Genomic DNA, 21,474 nt, shown 5'->3' with positions numbered 1-21,474 from the left:
TTTTTTCATGCTTTTTGCCTTCAATTTTCAAAATCTCACAATGGTGAAACACGAATGACACGTGCACCATTTCGTAAGAGGTAATTAATCCTATGTTGATGATTTACATCAATGGCCATAGTCAGGATGTAAACAAAACTTAGTATTTTTATCTTTTATAAAATAACACTGGATCCACACTGGATCCTTTTCAAAATTCATCATATTTTCTTTAAATTTTTTCCTCTTTTATCAGAGTTTAGTCTAGAATTGATTCAATACATATATCAATGGCCATAGTCAGGATATATTGAGAATTAATTTCATTTTAAACTCTATAAAAGCACCAAAAGGTATTTTATTCTTCATTTGAATTCAGATATGATTATTATATAATACATTCAATGACCATAGTCAGGAGTGTATTATATCATTAATCTTATTTACATTCATTTAAAGAATGAAATATGATTTTCAAATTCAATTTCAAAATTATTTAAATTCATTCATCATTTAGAGTAGAATTGCATCATATTTTTAAAATTCCCTTTTCAAAAACTCCAAGTGATTCTTTTTCTTCATTTCTCAGATCAAATCTTATTTATAGATACAAATTCAATTCTATCTTATTTCAAGATTCAAAAATTCAATTTCAAAGTCCAATTTGACTTTGAAATTTCAAAATCATTTTATATTCAAAATTCAACTTCCAAATCAAAAATCTAAACTTCAAAATTCAATTTAACTTTGAAGACATCATCTGTTTCAAAATCCAGTTTATCTTCAAATTCAAAATTACAGTTTGAGATTGATTCTGAATCTCAAATACTTGACTCATCCTAAATTTTAAATTCAATCTAGGTTTTCAAAACCCAGATCCATCTTCAAAAGTCCCATTTGGACTTTCAAAATCAAAATCCAAAGTTAGATCCTAATCCAAAACTTGGGTCCAGATTTCCAAGTGCAATCTCCACTTTTTGGATCTCAGATTTTAGATCTAAATCCCATTTTAGGATCCAACATCCAACTTCACCTTGGATCTCAGACTTCAGATCCAAAATCCATTTAAGAATCCAGAATCCGATTCCACTATGGATCTCAGACTTCAGATCCAAATTCCATTTAGGATCTGAAATACAATTCCATCTCGAACCTCAGACTTCAGATCCGAATTCCATCATTGGATCTCAAATTTCAGATCCAAATCCCATTTAGGATTCTAAATCCAAAATTCAATTTCATCTTGGATTTCAACTCTATTTAGGATCCAGACTTCGGATTCAAAACTCCATCTAGATTACAGATTTCAAATCAAATTCTATTTCCAATTCCAACTTTTCAAATCCAATTCCATTTCATTCAAGATTTCAAAATCCAAGTTTATCTTGATTCTTAAAATTCCAAAAACCAATTCTATTTCTCAATTCTATTTTGATTTCTCAAATCTTATTCTGATTTCAAGCTTTACAACTGAAATTCAAATTACATTCCAAATTTCATCTCTATTCTGATTCAAAATTCTAAATTCCAAGTCCATTTATGACTTTGAAGTTTCCTTTCTTCTCCTTTTATCTCAACTTCAAAATCATTCCTTTCAAAATCCAGATTTATCTCCCAAATTTTGATTATTCCAAAAAAAAACTTAGAACTTTAAATCTTAAGTTCTAAATTAAAAGCCATTCCTTCACTCTATTATCAGATTCATCTCAGAAATACTTGGAGATTTCCAAATCGTTTTCAAAAAGAGCATACATCCTTGCATTTGCACAAGCATGATTGTTTGTGCATTTAGACTTAGGATAAATTCTTAGACGATATTTTAGCAAAGCAAAAAGGCATAAAATTCGACCCTTGGTTCGATTACCCCTGGTAAAGGCACCAGGAATGGTCGAACCTCGTACCGTCGAGCGGATACCGTCTCCCAGTTTTCTCGCAAATATCTCAAAACGGAGGTGAGTTATTTTCTTAAATATTTTCAAAATTAAGGTCAAGTGAGACCCCAAAAAAGAATTCCTCTCTCTTTTCTTTCTTTTCTTTTCTCTCCTTTTTCTATCCTTTTATTTTTCTCCCTTCAAAAAGGACGAAAATAGGGGTTAGAAAGGAAAAGAGAAGGAAGAGAAAAAAACCACAAGAGAGAAAAAAAAATTGTGATGATCACATAACCTTGCCACTAACCCAGCTGGTCAACGTGACCAGCTGGTTCCATGGCCTTGGTCATCCAAGGCCCTCCAAAGTGGACGAATCTGACCTTGGTCGACTTTGACCAATGGAAGAAACAAATACTTCATGTGCCGATTTTATTTTTCATTAAATTTCAATTATTTTTCCATGATGTTTAATAATTTTATTTTGCATTATCAATGTAAATGTCATCACACAGCTACTCAAGCAAAGAAAACTTCGTTTTGAGTGAAATTGGTCTCGTTTAGGTCCTCACTAATTTTCTAAGTGATCTCCCGTAATTCACATGCACTGACGAGGTTTTTTCGTCGTTCGAACCTCAAATTTGGCATAAGTCACCATAATCTTATTCCAAACTTACCCTAAAAATTTTGGAAGTCAATTCTCTCTAGATTTTCCGCAATTGCCTTTTTTACATATAATTACGCGATTAAACCCGATTCTCAATATAGGCTAAATTTCAAAAATTGCCAACTTAGTAAAATTTCATTGATTTCAACATATTTACGTGATATTACATCAAAATAAATCGTGGATCTTACACTCACTTCTAGTTCCCATGTGCATTCTTCGATGCCATGGTGCTGCCAACGTACCTTAACTAGCGGAATAGTCTTGAGACGCAAAACCTGGTCTCGTCGATCGACTATCTCGATAGGCAGTTCTGTCAAAGTTAGATCTTCCTGCACTTCCACATCTTCGTAACATATGATGTGTGATGGGTCAGGAATGTACTTCCTTAGCATCAACACATGAAAAACATTGTGAATGTGAGCATACTGTTGAGGTAACTTGACACGATATGCCACTTCATTGATCCTTGCCAAAATCTCGAACGGTCTAATGTATCTAGGGCTCAACTTCCTTTTCTTACCGAAATGGAACAGACTCTTGGTCGGTGAAACTCTGACAAAAACCATGTCACCAACTTCAAATGATAACTCGCATCATCTCTTATCGGCATAACTTTTTTGTCTATCCTGCGTTGCCCTCAAGCATTCTCGGATCTTCTGCACTTGCTGAGTGTAGTGCTGAAGAACAATCGACGATTCTCTAGATCTGTCGCTAATATCATCCCAATAAGACGGTGATCGGAAATGTTTTCCATACAATGCTTTGTATGGGGCCATCCCGATACTAGCGTTGTAACTGTTATTGTATGTGAATTCAACCAAACATAGGTGTGAATCCCATTCACCCTTCCAGTCGAGCATACAGGCTCGCAACATGTCTTCTAGTGTCTGAATTGTCCATTCGGATTGTCGATTCGTGTGAGGGTGAAAAGTTGTACTGAACTTCAACTTTGTACCCAAAGCAGACTACAATTGACCCCACAGTCGCGATGTGAACAGGGGATCACGATTAGAAATAATCGATCTCGGCACACCATGCAGTCGCACAATCTCTCTGACATACAAGTCAGCTAGACTCTCAAGGGATTGACTGATTCATATAGGTAAGAAATGGGCAAACTTGGTGAGTCTATCCACGACTACTCAAATCTTATCATGCTTACGTCGCGTCTGCAGTAAGCTTACCACAAAATCCATCGAAACATCTTTCCACTTCCATTGAGGAACCTCAATCCTCTCCATGGGACCACCCGAACGTTGGTGTTCCACCTTGACCTGCTGACAAGTCAAGCATCTCGCAACGTATGCTGCTATCTTGCGCTTCATACCATTCCACTAATATTTCTGTTGCAAATCCTTAAACATCTTCGTTCCGCCTGAATGAATCGTATATCTCGACATATGTGCTTCATCAAAAACTTCTTTCTTCAACTCAGAGTCGCTCGGAACCCAAAGTCGATCTCTCATGTGAATACTGCCATCATCTGACACACTAAAGAAGGTATCTGCTTGTCTTTCCAAGGCTAGAAACTTACCATACTGGTCGTCAAGCTTCTGAGCCTCCACGATCCTAGGCAAAAACTCTGATCGAATGGTCAGACAAGACAATCTGATCGATCCACCCTCAACTGAAAAAGGCTTCCAAACTACGAAATCTTCAATCAGCTTTTGACTCCACACAAGACTATCCAGAACACCACTCGACTTGCGACTAAGTGCATCCGCCACTACGTTCGCCTTACTAGGATGGTAAGACAACGTAAAGTCGCAATCATTGATGAACTCGAGCCAACGTCGTTGTCTCATGTTCAACTCCTTCTGAGAGAACAAATATTTGAGACTCTTGTGGTCTGAGAAGACCTCAAACGATTCTCCATACAAATAATGTCACCACGATTTCAAATCAAACACAATTGCTGCTAGTTCCAAATCATGTGTCGGCTAATTTCTCTCATGGGTCTTCAGCTGTCTAAAAGCATAAGCAATCACCCTGTCGTGCTGCATTAGCACGCAACCCAATCCGGTACCAGAGGCGTTCGTGGACACCACAAAACCACCTCTGCCTGACAGTAAAGCTAACACCGGCGAGGTCGTCAGCTTTGACTTCAAGATCTGGAAACTATCTTCACAAGCACTATCCCACTCGAACTTAATGCCTTTACGCAAAAGCTTCATCAACGGTAAGGCAATCCTCAAAAAGTCTTGGATGAATCATCGGTAATATTCTGCCAACCCGAGAAAACTGCGAATCTCTGACACATTCTGAGGCTGCTTCCAGCCTAAAACTGCTTCAACCTTCGCTGGGTCGACTGACACTCTGTCCTTGGATATCACGTGACCAAGAAACATAACTCTCTCAAGCCAAAATTCGCACTTGGAGAACTTGGCAAACAACCGATGCTCTCGAAGAATACTCAAAACAATACGCAAGTGTTCTTGATGCTGCTCAGGACTCTCTAAGTAGACCAAGATGTCGTCAATAAATACGATCACGAACGTATCCACGAATGGACAAAAAATCCAGTTCATCAAATCCATGAATGCAGCTGGTGCAATCGTGAGGCCAAAAGGTATCACCACGAACTCATATAAACCATACCTCGTTCGAAAAGTTGTCTTCGCAATGTCTTCCTCTCTAATACGAAGTTGATGATAACCTGACATGAGGTCAATCTTCGAGAAAATTTTTGCTCTCTGCAACTGATCGAAAAGATCTTCGATCCTGGGTAACAGGTATTTGTTTTTAATCGTCGCTTGGTTGAGCATCCGGTAATCAATGCACAACCTCAAGGATCCATCATTCTTCTTCATGAACAACACTGGTGCTCCCCACAGAGAAGCACTGGGTCGAATGAAACCCTGATCTAAAAGTTCTTCCAACTGTCGATTCAATTCCTCAAGCTTTGTTGGAGCCATACGATAAGGTGCCTTGGAAATAGGAGTAGTTCCAGGCAATAAATCGATGCAAAATTCGATCTCTCGCTTTGGAGGTAGACCAAAAAATTCCTCTGGAAACACATCGGAAAACTTCGGAACCACGTCTATGTTATCGATTGGAACCATCTCAGGTTCAACTAGGGTAATACTCACCAAAAACACAGTACCCCCGTTCTGCAAATACTTTTGGGCCTTGAAGGAAGAAATCAAATGACTATCATGCAAAGGCCGAGGAAGCTTGATCTCCAAGACAGGACGATCAGGCTAAAAAAGAACAACCTTGCCTTATCGATAGAAAACTTGAGTGTGATACTCAAAAAGCCAATCCATGCCTAGAATGACATCGAACTCAGTCATGTCTAGCAGGATCACATCAGTTGACAGGTTCTGCCCTGCCACTAACACATTGATGCTCGGAATATAAGAATCACAAAAGGATTGATCACCTGTCGGAGTACGAACCTCCAACGGGTAATTCAAGAACTCTACGATCAAAGGCAAAGTACTAGCAAATCTAGTAGCTATAAAAGAATGCAAAGCACCACAATCAAATAACGTAAAGGTTGCATTTCTTGCGACTGGAATAGTACCTTGGACCAATTCACCCTTGGTCACTTGCTCCATAGTTGTCGCGTAAGCACGGCCTGCAATGGCCTTCTGGTTGCCTTGCTTTTGCTATGTTGTTGTTGTTGCTGATACGATTGAGGCTGCTTCGGCTGCGCCAACTGAGATGTCCAGGGTGTGTTTCTCCTCTGATCGTCTGCTTGCTTCTTCCAACAGTCCTTGATATAGTGGCCCATCTTGCCACAATAAAGACATATGCCCATGTCACGTGGGCAGGGTCGTCCTGGATGGTCAACGAAGCACTTCGAACAACCTGCCGCTATGATCTGCCTCTGAGGTTGCTGATATTGGTGTTGTTGCTGCTGGTACTGAGGTCGTCGATTCTGGTATTGATGCTGGTTGTTGTTGTTTCTGTTCTTCTTTGAAGGTGGGTGAGACTTCTTTCCACCCTGATGTCTCTGGAATTGATGCTTTCTAGGCCAACTCTTTTGGTCTTGCTGTTGCTGCTGGTGTCCTCTGGGATTTTGTCCAATCATGCTCTAGAAGTGAGGCTATCTCCAGAGCCTCGTCCACTATCATAGGTTCACGTGTATACACCTTGGCACGTAGAACTGGCTTCAAACCTCGAGCAAACTGATGATGCATGAAATGCACATCATGTTAACAAGTTTTTCATGCATTTTGTAACAAGTTTAAGTTTTTAAACCCATTTTTAGATGTATTTTGATAGTAAGGGGTTATGGTTCGAATTTCAGAAAAATCGGAGTTAAAATGAGAGTTATGGCTATTTTAGTGTTTGGGCACAGATTTCGAGGTAGATCAGATCCATATCCGATCCAATTAGGCTGTTTAGACCTTGGATCAATCTTTAGAAAGTATAAAATCAAACCCACATGCATATCCATATCCAATTCAAAAAGTTTTGCAGAAAACCCCCCAGAAAGTGGCGCCTAGTAAAATAGTTTTTTTAACCCTGTTTCTGAATTTTCAAAAAAGTATAAATAGACTTTTTAGAAGAACCCTAGGCGTCTTTGGCTTGGATTTGACGCCCCCTGCAGTGCCTCTAGCTCCAGCACCTCCTTCCCCTCCATTCTCCCACGTTTTGGCCATTGAAGACCGGTTCATGCTTGGTTTCCAAGCATATTTCGATCTCTCTTGTGATTTCTATACGTTTCTTCTTTTTTCCTTGCTGCGTTTTCATCATTTTTCTGTGTTTTTGCAGGTGTAGCAGAGGTGGAGACTACTAACCTTGCTTGATAGTGCGAAACACATCATCAAGGTGAGCTGACCCTACCTCCATCCGGTTTTCTACGCCCTCCGATCGAGAATCGGCGCATACTCCATCCTCGGTGGATCTCCAACGTGTTGCAGCTGCAAAAGTGCTGTTTTTGGTGAAGTTCCAGCATCCTCAAACCGTTCGGGACGTCAAGGTCAAGCCACGGTCCGCTCTTCTTCATCCCTCCGGTCATCGGATCACCCAAGAGGTAGGTCTTCGTCTTCCTTCTCTTCTAGCTAAAACCGAAATTGTGTGTTTGATTTTATTTTCTTATTTTCTGTGTGTTTCTTATTTTTCTTTTTGATTCAACCTTAGAATAGATCCCGTGCACAGACCAGCACGTTAGCTTAGGTTTATTTGCTTGATTGATTCATTTGAATCTTGTTTTTTTAGATTTTTCACCTAAATCGTGAAAATCGGCTAGATCCTCATCTAGCCGATTCTTCAAATCTGTCATAGGTGTGTTCTTGGTTCTGTTCTACAGAAAATCTAATAAAAAAGTTTGCTTTTTGATTTATCCTAGTCGTTGGATTGTTCGTTTTGTGTTTCAATCAAATTAATAAAAGAAAACAACAATCGGCTAGACTATTTCTAGCCGATTCTTGGGTTTTACAAAAATATTCTTGTTTTGTTTTTTTTTTGTAGTGTTGTTGTTCGTTGTGTGTGTGTTTTGTTTATTTCAGTATCACTTAGTTTTTGTTTTAGGAAAATGGATTTATTATGTGTCGCATGAAGGATTTTTGATAAAATCGTGAATGAATGATTAAAATCATGCAAGTGTAGGTGATTCTTTTGTGCCATTCGTGTGATTTTCTGTTTGTGTGTTAGTTAACAGTCTCTTAGAGTTGGGTGAGTCAAATTCATCGTTTTAGGGTTGTCTTAATCCTTGTTTTCTTTGTGTTTTCAATTTTTAGGTAGTTTCTTTTGATTGAAAGAAAAAATTAAAAAAATCGAGTTTTATTTTCTTTATGTTTTTAATGGATGTCTTCGTTCGGCTGCATGTTTGATACTTAGTTCTATTGAGTTCTTGTGTTCATGATGTATTTTGTTCTTGAAGTTAGATAGATTTAGAAAGTGATTTAATCGTTTGCAAATTTTTTTGATGTTTTGTTCATTAGAATAATGTTTAGGTAATTTAGAGTGTTTCGGTATTTTATGAATTCCAGCATAGTGTTGTTCATGTTTGCATTTGTGTAATTAAGAGTTTTTGAGTATATATTGATGATGCATGAAATGCGCATCATGCCAATAAGTTTTTCATGCATTTTGTATCAAGTTTAAGGTTTTAAACCCATATTTAGATGTATTTTGATAGTAAGGGGTTATGGTTCGAATTTCAGAAAAATCGGAGTTAAAATGAGAGAGTTATGGCTATTTGAGTGTTTGGGAACGGATTTTGAGGTAGATCGGATCCATATCCGATCCAATTAGGTTATTTGGACTTTGGATCAACCCTTAGAAAGCCCAAAACCCAACCCACACGCCTATCCATATCCAATTCAAAAAGTTTTGCAGAAAACTCCCCAGAAAGTGGCGCCTAGAAATTTTTATTTTTTAACCTTGTTTCTGAAAAATGTCAAAATTATAAATATATTTTTTAGAGAAGCCCTAGACGTCTTTGGCTTTGTTTGGACGCCCCTTGTAGTGCCTCTAGCTCCAGCATCTCCTTCCTCTCCATTCTCCCACGTTTTGGCCATTGAAGACCGGTTTATGCTTGGGTTCCAAGCATATTTCGATCTCCCTTGTGTTTTTTTTGCATTTCTTTCTTTTTCCTTGCTGTGTTTTCACCATTTTTCTGTACTTTTGCAGGTGTAGCAAAGATGGAGACCATTAACCTTGTGTGGGAGTGCGAAACACACCAACAAGGTGAGCCGGCCTTACCTCCATCCGGTTTTCTACACCCTCTGATCGAGAATCGGCACATACTCCATCTTCGGTGGATCTCCAACGTGTAGCAGCTGCAAAAGGTGTTGTTTTTGGTGAAGTCCAGCATTCTCGAACCGTTTAGGACGTCAAGATCAAGCCACGGTCCGCTCTTCTTCATCCCCCCGGTCGTCGGATCTTCCAAGAGGTAGGTCTTCTTCTCCCTTCTCTTCTAGCTAAAACCGAAATTGTGTGTTTGATTTTTTTTTTTCTGTGTGTTTCTTATTTTTCTTTTTGTTTCAACCTTAGATTAGATTTCGTGCATAGGCCAGCACGTTAGTTTAGGTTTATTTGATTGATTGATTCATTCATTTGAATCGTGTGTTTTTTTATTTTTCAAACAAATCGTGAAAATCGGCTAGATCTTCATCTAGCCGATTCTTCAAGTTTGTCAAGTGTGTTCTTGGTGTTGTTTTACAGAAAATCCAATAAAAAATTTGTTCATTTTGATTCAAATTAATCATTGGAAGTGTTCGTTATGTGTTTCTATTAAATTGAAAAGAAAAATACCAAAATCGGCTAGACTATCTCTAGCCGATTCTTGTGTTTTTAGAAAATTGTTCATGTTTTATTATTTTTTCTGTAGTAGTGCTGTTTGTTGTGTGTGAGTTTTGTTATTTCAGTACCTTTTATTTTTTGTTTTAGGAAAATGAATTTATTAGGTGTCGCATGAAGGATTTTTGATAAAATCGTGAAGGAATGATTAAAATCATGCAAGTGTAGGTGCTTCTTTTGTATCATTTGTGTGATTTTCTGTTTTTGTGTTAGTTAACAGTCTAGTGGAGTTGGGTGAGTCAAATTCATCGTTTTAGAGTTGTTTTAATCCTTGTTTTCTTTGTGTTTTTAATTTTTAGGTAGTTTCCTTTGATTGAAAGAAAAAAAATTACAAAAATCGAGTTTTATTTTCTCTATGTTTTTAATAAATTTCAGCATAGTGTTGTTCATGTTTGCATTTGTGTAATTAGGAGTTTTTTTTATTATATTTTAATTTAGTTTTATCAAATTATTTGTTACTTAGTTTAATCGCATTTTTTATTTGTATTTTTGTTTTTGTTGGTCTTCTTCTTCCCCAAGGAGGGGCAGCAGCCATTAGAGCTCCAATTGAGCTCTAGGTCAATTTTTTTAGAAAGTAGTAATTGCAATGAGGTAGGTTAGGAAGGTGTCTAAATTCAATGTATTAGGGTTATTGCCTTAGCCATTTTTAGGGGTCATTTAAGTAAGTTTTGGGAATTAGGGTAGCATTTAATCCTAGAAAATCGGCTTTCTATTTAAGTCCTTTTATTCCCTAGGTAGTCTTAATTGCATTAGCTTAGAAAGTAGCACCAATAGGGTTGGCGATTTTTGAGAAGGAAGGTAATTAAGGTAATTGGATTTGAAAAGTTTTTGGAAATAATAGATTCTTCAAAAATCGTGTGGGGCATTTAAGGGAGATTTAAATTTTGAGTGTGCATTAAAGAAGGAGTTACTCTTTAGCTTTGGAAAGTATTTTTGAAATTAAACTAAAATTCCAATTTAGGTTCCACGATTTTCAGAAAGGAATAAATGCCCTTTACTCAAGTTGAGAAAGCAAAAATCGTGGGGTTTTTCTAAGTTGGACTTTTCATTTTCAAAAGTGAGAACTTAAAAACAATTAAGGAGTGTAACTCCCTCATTAAGTTGTCGATTTTTGAGAATCCAAATCATTTCAAATTTTGAGCATTGATATTTATTACCTTATTTTTCCAACCTTCTACATTAAAATCGTTAACTTTGAATTAATTTTAGGATAATTAAGAGGTACTAATTTAGTCGACCTAGTTAAGTAAGTCAAACCCCTAGGTTAAGCCTAGTTGAGTCAAACCTAATCCCTACTTAACCCAACTCGAGCCTTGTCAAACCCAGTTAGTTTAAGTCAAGTCAAAGACCAAGACCTAACCCTAGTCAAGTCTTAGTCAAACCTAACCTAAGTTTAGGTCAACCGCGTCTACCTAACCTAATCTAAGACCGATCCTAGTTGAGTCAACCGAGTAAACCTAACCCTAACCCTAACCCTATCCTAAACCCGCAGCCTTTGTTCTTTAGTGGATTAATTTCATTTAGTTGTTATTTATTTTGATTTTTAGACTAATTAGTTTAGTTATTTAATTTAGTTTTAGTGTAGAAGTGGGTGTGCGTATATTGTACTTGTTTCATGTGTGTGAGTTGTGTTTTGTGACTGTTTTACTCGTAGTTAGTTATTATTTAACATAGTTAATTCGGATTATATTTCCTTGAATAGCTTAGTTGTAATTGCATTATTATTTCATTTAGCTATTAGTCATAAAATGCATATCATACTTCATTTAGATGTCATTTAGCTTCATCATAGTTAATATTAGCATTTAGTCAGTCATATAGGATCATTTAAGTCTGCATCACGTTTAGATTACATTCTTTGTGGGTAAAATAGATTCATAGAGTGAATAGTGCATTGAAAGAAAAGACTGATTTTTGCTGCATTGCACTGTCGTAATTTCATAGGCAAAAATTCTGAGTTTTTAGGAAATTTTTGTTCTTTTCACTTTATTGACGTGTTATCTGACTGCAGACCAAATTTCAGCTCTTTCGGAGTTGATTTGGTCTGATTTTTAAGCGTTTTGCGAAAACCGCTTTTTATGGTTTTTAAATTACAGCACTTTCGATATCCTGATTTTTCCCAGTTTTGAAACGCTTATATCTGGAGCTCCAGATATCGTTTTTTCATTCTGTAAAAACTGTCAGATTGTTTAATCTGTCAGTTACAAAACAGAATAGGTTTCAGTAAAATCGGACCTCGTTTTCCCTGTCAAACAGTGGTTTTCCGATAACCTATCAGAAATCTATTTTACACTAGTTAGGGGCATTTTTGTAATTTCCTTAGTTTCGGCATTTTAGACCTGTTTTCAGTAGTTTCTGCATTCTAGGAGTTGCATAATCATCATACAGCATTAATAGAATTAATTTAACTAATTTTAGAATTAGTTTAGTATTTTATTTAATTATTGTCTGATAATTAGCCTTTGTTTTATTAATTTCGTAAAATTAGACTTAGTTTTATTTATCGTTTTCATTGTTAGAATAGAATACTAACTTTTTATTTTTCTGCATTTTAGGTTGAAAAACATCTTCATTTTGTCCAGGATTCTTTGTTCAAGTGCAAATATCGTTTAATTGGTGAAAAGACCAAAATACCCCCTGACGTGCAACTGAAGACTGGAGTGCTATTTCAAGTTGTTTTTATTGTAATTTAATTACTTGTGTAATTGTATATTGATATTTGTAATTAATAAATTAAATTTTAAGAAAAACTCTGATTATTTCCCGTTCCCTGAGGATTCGACTCGTACTTACCACTTTGTGGAAAGTCGGTTTTTATACTTTTGGTTGACGATTTTCCAAAGTTTATTGAAAATAATTGTTTTAAAAAGATCATTTCAAAAAAATCAACAAAATTTTAGCGTCGTTGCCAGGGAACAGCGAATTAATTACTTTATTTCTTAGAGTTTGATTTATTAATTTGTTTTAGTTAGTTAATTAGTTGTTTTCTTTTTAGTTAGTAGGATTAGTAAGTGAATATAGGATTAACATAGTTAGTAAATATAGGATTCACGTACTGTTCTTTCTAGGATTCACTTAATTTTCATTCTGCAAGGAGCGATTAGACAGGTGGGTTTTAGAAAAACTTAGTTTGTGATTTCCTGTATTTATTTGTTTCAATATTTTAGAATAGTTTACTTTGTTATTTATTTATTTAGTTATAGAATTCTGACATAGATAGATAGCATATCTGTTTCTTAACACTGTTATTTGTTTTATTTACATTTTAGTACTTGTGTTAGTTTAGATTTAGGTCGTTTGCTTACAGCTGGTCTTAGTACCAGTGTATGCAGGGGCGACGAGGTTTAGGAACCCCATTACACCCATTTGTTGACAACCTAGAGAGAATTTTACATTCTCATCGAAGTTCGACAACAATGGCTGACATGGGTCTGTGATCATTGCAAAAATTTTCCTCTTTCGTTGTTTCTCTCTCTTCCTACTCTTTTCCTTTTCCAACTTCTATTTTCCTCCTTTTTGAAGGGAGAAAGATAAAAGAAAGAAAAGAAAGAGAGAAGAGAAAAGAAGAGGAAGAGAAGAGAGGAATTCTTTTGCACGGTCTCACTTGACCTATATTTGAAAATATTTAGCAAATAACTCGCCTCCGTTTTGAAAATATTACGGGAAGATGGAGAGACGGGATTCGCTCGTCGGTACGAGGTTCGACCGTTCCTAGCGCCTTTACCAAGGGTAATCAAACCAAGGATCGAATCTATGCCTTTTGCTTTGCCTAAATATAATCTAAGAATTTATTTTAACTCTAAATGCACAAAGAATCATGCTTGTGCAATGTATGCTCTTTTTGAAAATTGATTTAGAAATTTCCAAGTATTCTGAGATGAACTTGATGATGGAGTGAAGAAACGATTAAATCTAACTTTAGAACTTGAGATAGATCAGAGAAGTTCCAAGTCTTTTCAGGATTGGATCAGAGTTTGGAAGAATAAATCTTGATTTGGAGAAAGAATGATCTAAAGCTTTTGGAAATGAAAGGAAATGAAGTTTCAAAGTCAGAAATGGACTTTGAATGAATTTAGGAGAAGAAGATGAAGTTTTCGAAGTGATATTGAATTTGAATTTTAGAATGAACTTGGGAAAATCAAAATGGTATTTAAGAATAGAAATGGATTTAGGAATTCAAATGAGATCTGGAAATGGACATGGATTTGAAATCCAGATTTTGAAATTGGATAAAAAATGGAATTAAGATCTAGGATCTAAGATCCGGTGTAAAATTGGGTTCTGGATCCTAAGATGGATTTGGATCTGAAGTCTGGACCCAAAAGTGGAATTGGATTTTGGATCCTAAAGTAGATTTGGATCTGAAGTCTGGGATCCAATGTAGAGTTGGGTTCTGGATCCTAAAATGGATTTTGGATCTAAAGTCTGAGATCCAATGTAGAGTTGGACTCTGGACCCTAAGATGGAATTGGATATGAAGTCTAAGATCCAAAGTAGATATTGGTTCTGGATCATAAATGGATTTGGATTTGAAGTCTGAGATCCAAGGTGAAATAGGATTCTGGATCCTATAAGGAAATTGGATCTGAAGTCTGAGATCCAAAAGTGAAATTGGATTCTGGATCCTAAAATAGAATTGGATCTGAAGTTTGAGATCCAATATGAGTGTTGAATCCTGGATCCTAAAATGAATTTGGACTTTGTTAAATTCAGAAGATGAATCAAGAACTTCCAGTTCTTTAAAAAAATGAAATTTAGAATATAAATGAATTTCAAAGTCAAATTAGACCTTGAATTTTGAAGTTTGAATTTTGAAATTTAGAAAATAAACGGAATCTTAAAGTTAATTTGAACTTTGGATTTGATTTGGAGTATTTAAATATAGATGAATTTGGAATTTCAAAGTCAAATTGAACTTTGAAAATCCTATTTGAAATTTGAATATAAAATGAATTTGAAATCTCAAAGTTAGATTGAACTTTGAGATTTACAAATGAAATAGAATTTTGAAAATTGAAAGAATGAATTGGATTTGATAAGGATTGGAGATAGATTAGAAGAAAGTATTTACATTACTTGGAGTTTTTGAAGAAGAAATTTCGGAAATATGATGCAATTCTATCCTAAATGATGAATGAATTTAAAATTTTGAAATTGGATTTTGAAAAGCTATTTCATTCTTTAAATGAATTTAAAATAAGATTGAAGATATAATACATCATTGACTATGGTCATTGAATGTATTATATAATAATCTATATTTAAATTCAAGAGAAGAATGAAACACATTTGGTGCTTTTATAGAATTAAAAATGAAATTAACTCTGAATATACCCTGACTATGGCCATTGGTATATATTTTGAATTAATTTTAAGTTAAATTCTGATAAAAGAAGAAAATATTTAAGGAAATTATGATGAATTTTGAAAACGGATCCAGTGTAGATCCAGTGTTATTTCGTAAAAGATAAAAATCCTAAGTCTTGTTTACATCCCGACTATGGCCGTTGATGTAAATCATCAACTTAGGATTAATTACCTCTTACGAAATGGTGCCCGTGTCATTCGTGTTTCACCATTGTGAGAATTTGAGAAATAAAGGCAAAAATGCATGAAAAAAAGCAATTCATTATGTTTACAATGCTCATTCATTCTAATCTAAAGCGGGAAATGTAAATTCTCATTAATATCTAACTACTACAATACATGAAATTGAATTTACAACTCCAAATAATGATCTTTTCCTCATATTTCCTGCAAAACACTTGGTTAGTATGAAAAAAAAAAAATGTATATAGATGTCAATGGTAAAACACTCATATGCCAAGATGTATACGATGAAGAAGATGGGAGGGGATATATATATACTTGTATTCATATATACAGGAATATCTATATATATATATATGTATATATATATAGGTATATGCATAATCATATATATATATATATATATATATATATATATATATATATGTATGTATATATTACACATGATGTACCGACAGCATAGGTGTTGATGAAGAAAAAAAATATAACAAGGAAGGAGATATACAATGTAAAATGATTCTGAGAGGGAATGACATAGACATATGTGCAGCTGGGAGGTAGATGCTTGCAAGATAATGGAAGTGTAGGGAAAATGGTGGAGATGTGTGATTCCGTGGGAAAAGCTAAGATGTTGAAGACGCCATCAGTTGCAGCAGCATTCTTTATTACAATAGGTGACCAAATGAAATCACCATAGTATGCACATGTTATGGAGATCAAAAAGTGCCATCATAGTAGTGCCTAAAACACCACTTTAGGTGACAATACGGGTGCATGTTGCTGCGTAGCAGATGTCACATGCGGCTGGAATGAAGGTGGGCTGAAGGGAAGGTATACAAATACCAACTTGATAGGTAGTGGAGTGTGTTATCGTCGCAAAATTTTCCCCGTCTTCCCTTCCTTGCGGAAGAGAGAGGGAAATGGTTTCGCGATTCAAACTTGACCGGATTTTGGAAATTGTTTTGAAATACTCGCCTCCATTTTGAAAATTGCGGGAAAATCCATGGGATGGGGCTCGACCTGTCGGTACGAGGTTCGACCGTTCTTGCTGCCTTTAACAGGGGTAATCGAACCAAGGACCAAAATTATGCTTGACTTAGTAAAATCATTGAAATTGTGTTCTATCCTAAATGCACAGAGAATTCAGGCATGTGCTATGAGAATTTTGGTAAGAATGTAAATTAGAAAATATGATGTATGCTTAGGAAACATTTGGAATTGAAAAGCATTTCTCAGGAAAAGATGGAAATCAATCTCTCAGAAAAACTCAGATGAAGAAGGTTTGAAAATCTCGGGAAATTTTATAAAGATTTGGAAAATCAGGCAGAAATTAGAATCTCAAGAAAATGTTGAGAAAGTTTATAAAGACTTAGAAAAATGAGAATCTCAGGAAAATTTTGAGAAAGCTTAGAAACACTTGGAAAAATGAGAATCTCAGGAAAATTTTAAGAAAATTTATAAAGACTTGGAAAAATGAGAATCTCAGGAAAATTTTGAGAAAATTTATAAAGACTTGGAAAAATGAGAATCTCAGGAAAATTTTGAGAAAATTTATAAAGACTTGGAAAACTATGAAGAAATGAGTATCTCAGGAAAATGGGAAGAATTCCTGAGAAAAGATGATCATTTGAAAAGGAAAGCATTTGTCGGGAAAACTCGGACTTTGAGAATTTTCTCAAGGAAATGATAGAAAATTTATAGAAAATTCTTTGGAGAAAGAAATTCAAAACTTAGGAAATTGAATTCATGAGAATCTTGTCCTTTGAAATGTTGGAAAATCAACTTGGGTTCTAAGGTAAGGTTTTCCAACATCCTTGAGCGCCTACCGATATACTTCGGACTGTGGCCCGCGGTACGTGGTAGGGGGGTGTTAACCCAAATAATTGGCCCAATTGTGAGGCTCTGTCCCGAACTAGGGTTCTGGAAGAGAGCCCAGCAACGTGAAGACCGGGTAATGATAGGTAATGGAAATTTTGAAAATGATCACATGCAAGAAATAGAGGGCTCTAAACCTAGAGAGATAGATTTTGAAAACTTTGAAGAAACATACATTGTTTGCATTCAGATCCTACATTGAGGAGAGTTGTGTTTAGACCTAAGTCTATATGAACATTAAAATATCTCCTCAATCTGGTCCTACCAAACCATGCCTAAGCTATATGCAGTCAATGTCAGCTAGGTCAGAATCTAGGCTCCTAGGTTCACATGATATCAAAAGTAAAGAGCTGACATGTTGTGAACATAATTTCGATAATTGGACTGAGTCAAGCATAATTTAGGTCAGACAAGGTCAGGTCCCATCATGGTCTCCAAACCTGTTCTCGTCGCAAAATTTTCCCGTCTTCCTTTCCTTGCGGAAGAGAGAGGGAAATGCTCTCGCGATTCAAACTTGACCGGATTTTGGAAATTGTTTTGAAATACTCGCCTCCGTTTTGAAAATTGCGAGAAAATCCTTGGGATGGGGCTCGACCTGTCGGTACGAGGTTCGACCGTTCCTGCCGCCTTTAACAGGGGTAATCGAACCAAGGACCAAAATTGTGCTTGACTTAGTAAAATCATTGAAATTATGTTCTATCCTAAATGCACAGAGAATTCAGGCATGTGTTATGAGATTTGGTAAAATATGGGTTGGAAAACTATGATGTATGCTTAGAAAACATTTGCAGTTGAAAAGCATTTCTCAGGAAAATGTGGAAATCAATCTCTCAGGAATCTCAGACGAAGAAGGTTTGAAATCATCGGGAAAGTTTATAAAGATTTGGAAAATCTTGACGAAGTGAGAATCTCGAGAAAATTTTGAGAAAGTTTAGAAAGACTTGGAAAACCATGAAGAAATGAGAATCTCAGGAAAATTTTGAGAAAGTCTAGAAAGACTTGGAAAACCATGAAGAAATGAGAATCTCAGGAAAATTTTGAGAAAGTTGAGAAAGATTGGGAAAACCATGAGGAAATAGGAATCTCAGGAAAATTTTAAGAGAGTTTAGAAAGACTTGGAATATCATGAAGAAATGAGAATCTCGGGAAAAGATAAAGAATTCTTGAGAAAAGATGAATATTTGAAAAGGAAAGCATTTGTCAGGAAAAACTCGGACTTTGAGAATTTTCTTAGGAAAATGATAGAAAATTTTGTAGGAAAATTCATTGGAGAAGGAAATTCAAAATTCAGGAAATTGAATTCCTAAGAATTTTGTCCTTGAAATCTCTAAAAATCGATTTTTTTGATTTTTATGAAAGATGAAAATTCCTTTTGAAAATGGATCTTATAAAAATAACTTTTTAAGGAAAATCATAGAAAAACTTTGATTTGGAAAATTCAACTTCGAATATCATCATAGTTTCTTGAGAAATCGATTCCATGAAGTGAAACTCTCTTGAGAAAATCATGAGAAAAACAGATGATGCAGATGATTTGAATGAATGAATGCAGTTTGAAAAGATTTCTGAAAAATTGGTTGGAAAAATGTGGATTAAGCCAAAGTAAATCCTTCATATATTCTGACTGTGGCCATGAATATATTCAGGGTTTATTTGAGTTAATTCACAATATTTTGAAAACATTTGAAATATGAGGTGCATTTTCAAGATAGCCTAAGAGTGTAGGCTCAGTGTGACTGGTAGAAAGATGATGGATCTGAGTCTCGTCCATATTCCGACTAGGGCCGTAAATATGGACTCCACCGAGTTCATCAACTCTCTAAGAGTTGGTGCATGTGCCATTCGTGTTCATCCATTGTGAATTTTGAAAGATTGAGATGTATGCATCATATAATCAGGATATTGCTGAAATCAAACTATATGAGATGCGGCCTAATCTAAGCAGTAAAAGTAAATCTTATTCCAAGGTTTACATTGGATTGTTACATTGCATAATATAAAGTTAAAAGAAAATTGAAACGGAACCAAGGAATCAACATCTTCTAGAGTTTCCTGCAAAATGAGAGTTAGTACAAAATAACCAAGGAAATGGACATATATACTATATATAACAAGGATATACAAGTAAATGTAGAAATACTTGAATTTATGATGAATGATATATGATAATGAAGATATATTCACAAAAAGTAAAAGAAAAGAAAATATATGTGATAACAAGTGTACATGAAGGGATATATACATATATATATAAGTATATATATACATATATATATATATATATGTGTATATATATACATATACACGTATACATATAAGTAGATATACAATAGATATACATATATATAGATATATATATACATATAATGAGAAAATATATATGTTTAATGGAAATTCCATATAATGGGTAAAATCAGAAAATACAGGTATATACAGTTTCTGTAGGTGATTTCACACAGCCATATTTCCCAAATTACAACATATTTCTCAACAAATTCGGGTATGGAGATTCCCTATATATCAACAATGAAGCGTGCAAAAGATGGCATAGAGATCATGAACGGATATGGATATATCCGTTCATGAAGGTGGTTGTTTATCAAGACTGGGTACCTGCAGCAGAAAAGAGAATGACTTCAACAAGTATAGCCCATTACTTTCATGAACCAGTATCGATTCTAAAATTGATCTTCCGGATCGGATACTTGACCCGGATAAACAATGAATCTTGTGCCTTTCAACATATTTGAGGCTATACAATATATTCCTCAACAACCCAACTATGACATATTAGCTAAATTAGATGATTATGATGAACAAAATTTATAAAAAAAAAACAGAAAACAGGAATCCTTTGTAAAACCAAAAACACTATGATGAATCAAAACTGGAAATCAAACAACATGATCAGTTTGGCTAATTGAAACGAAAAGAAAACAAACAAGTGTAAATTGATATGGATCTAAACCACAAGAAGTTCATTTAGAAAATTTCTGTTTAGATGATCGAAGATGTTATTCATACATACGCAAAAAGTAATCTTACCACAAATAAAAGGTTAGCAATATAGACAGGGTGATGAATATATTACAGGAAAATTAATGGAAAATCAAAAGAGCAAATATAAAACATAAATGCAAGAAATTACAAAACAGGAAATACAGGTAATCATTTAACAAACAGGAAATTGGAAAACTGAGGAAAAGCAGGAAATTAAAACTAAGATCATATCTAAACTAAAGATAAAAACAAAAACATGCAAGAAATCAAGAATCAGGAAACAAGCATTTAATGCAATGAATAGAAACGTGATGCAAAAGAACTACTGAATGAATGTAAATGAAATGAGGTGCCGGAACAAAAAGGCGTGCTGTGTTAAAATTTTGAACATGGTGAGAAATATAACATCCTGATGGGTAGAAAAATTAATAAGATACAAGATCAATTAGGAAGAAATGAGGTTCGAACACTTTGAAAACAGAGATATTATATCAGTATCATGGATACCATCACCTAAGGAGATGAGATTTCTGCAATGAATAAGATATATCAGAGTATCGAGTAGCAAAAAAAATGAAAAAAAAAAACAGAAAGTAGGGATATTGTAATCTTCAAAATATACCTTATAAATCTCTGGATCCAAACGATCTGTAGGTTGCAGAAGAAGGGCGATTGCTGTGCTGAAGGAAAGGCGAGTAGCAGGCCTTCTGCTGGATCTGCTATATCCCCTGCAGCTGAGCTTAGCTGGTGAAGAAGATGAGGAGACGTTGGCTGGGCTGCAAAAAGGCTGAGATGGCTGGGCGGTGGGCTGCAGAAAAGGCTGCATAGCAACTGGCTGGTGGGTTGAAGAAGGATCTGGATAAACAATGGCTGGGGCTGAAGGCAAATGGGAAACACGTTGGCTGTTGGAGGTGGACAATGATGAAAACACTGGCTGGGTGGTTGTGGCTGGAATGGAGGTGAAGATGGCGCCCGATGGTGGCTCTCCTGTGGTTGGAGTTGAAGTGGGGATATGCGGCAGCTGCTGGAGGTTGAAGAAAATGAGAAGCAACACGTTGGAGGTGAATGGGGGCTCCACGCTGAGCAGGAAATCCCTGCATAAATCCAAAAAACAACAACAACAAATCAAATCCTCTCCCTTCAGCCTCAATCGGCCAGCTCTTCCTCTCTTCAGCCTCAATCGGACAGGCTTCCTTCCTTCTTCAGTTTCAATCGGCCAGGCTTCCCTTTTCTTTTGCTGGATGTCCTTCCTCCCTTATCGGCTAGCCCCCTATTCTCGTT

The sequence above is a fragment of the Nuphar pumila genome, chromosome 10, assembly GCF_984573655.1.
Source record: "Nuphar pumila chromosome 10, dmNupPumi1.hap1.1, whole genome shotgun sequence".
NCBI classification, from domain to species: domain Eukaryota; kingdom Viridiplantae; phylum Streptophyta; class Magnoliopsida; order Nymphaeales; family Nymphaeaceae; genus Nuphar; species Nuphar pumila.
Note: the sequence above shows the minus strand (reverse complement) of the source record.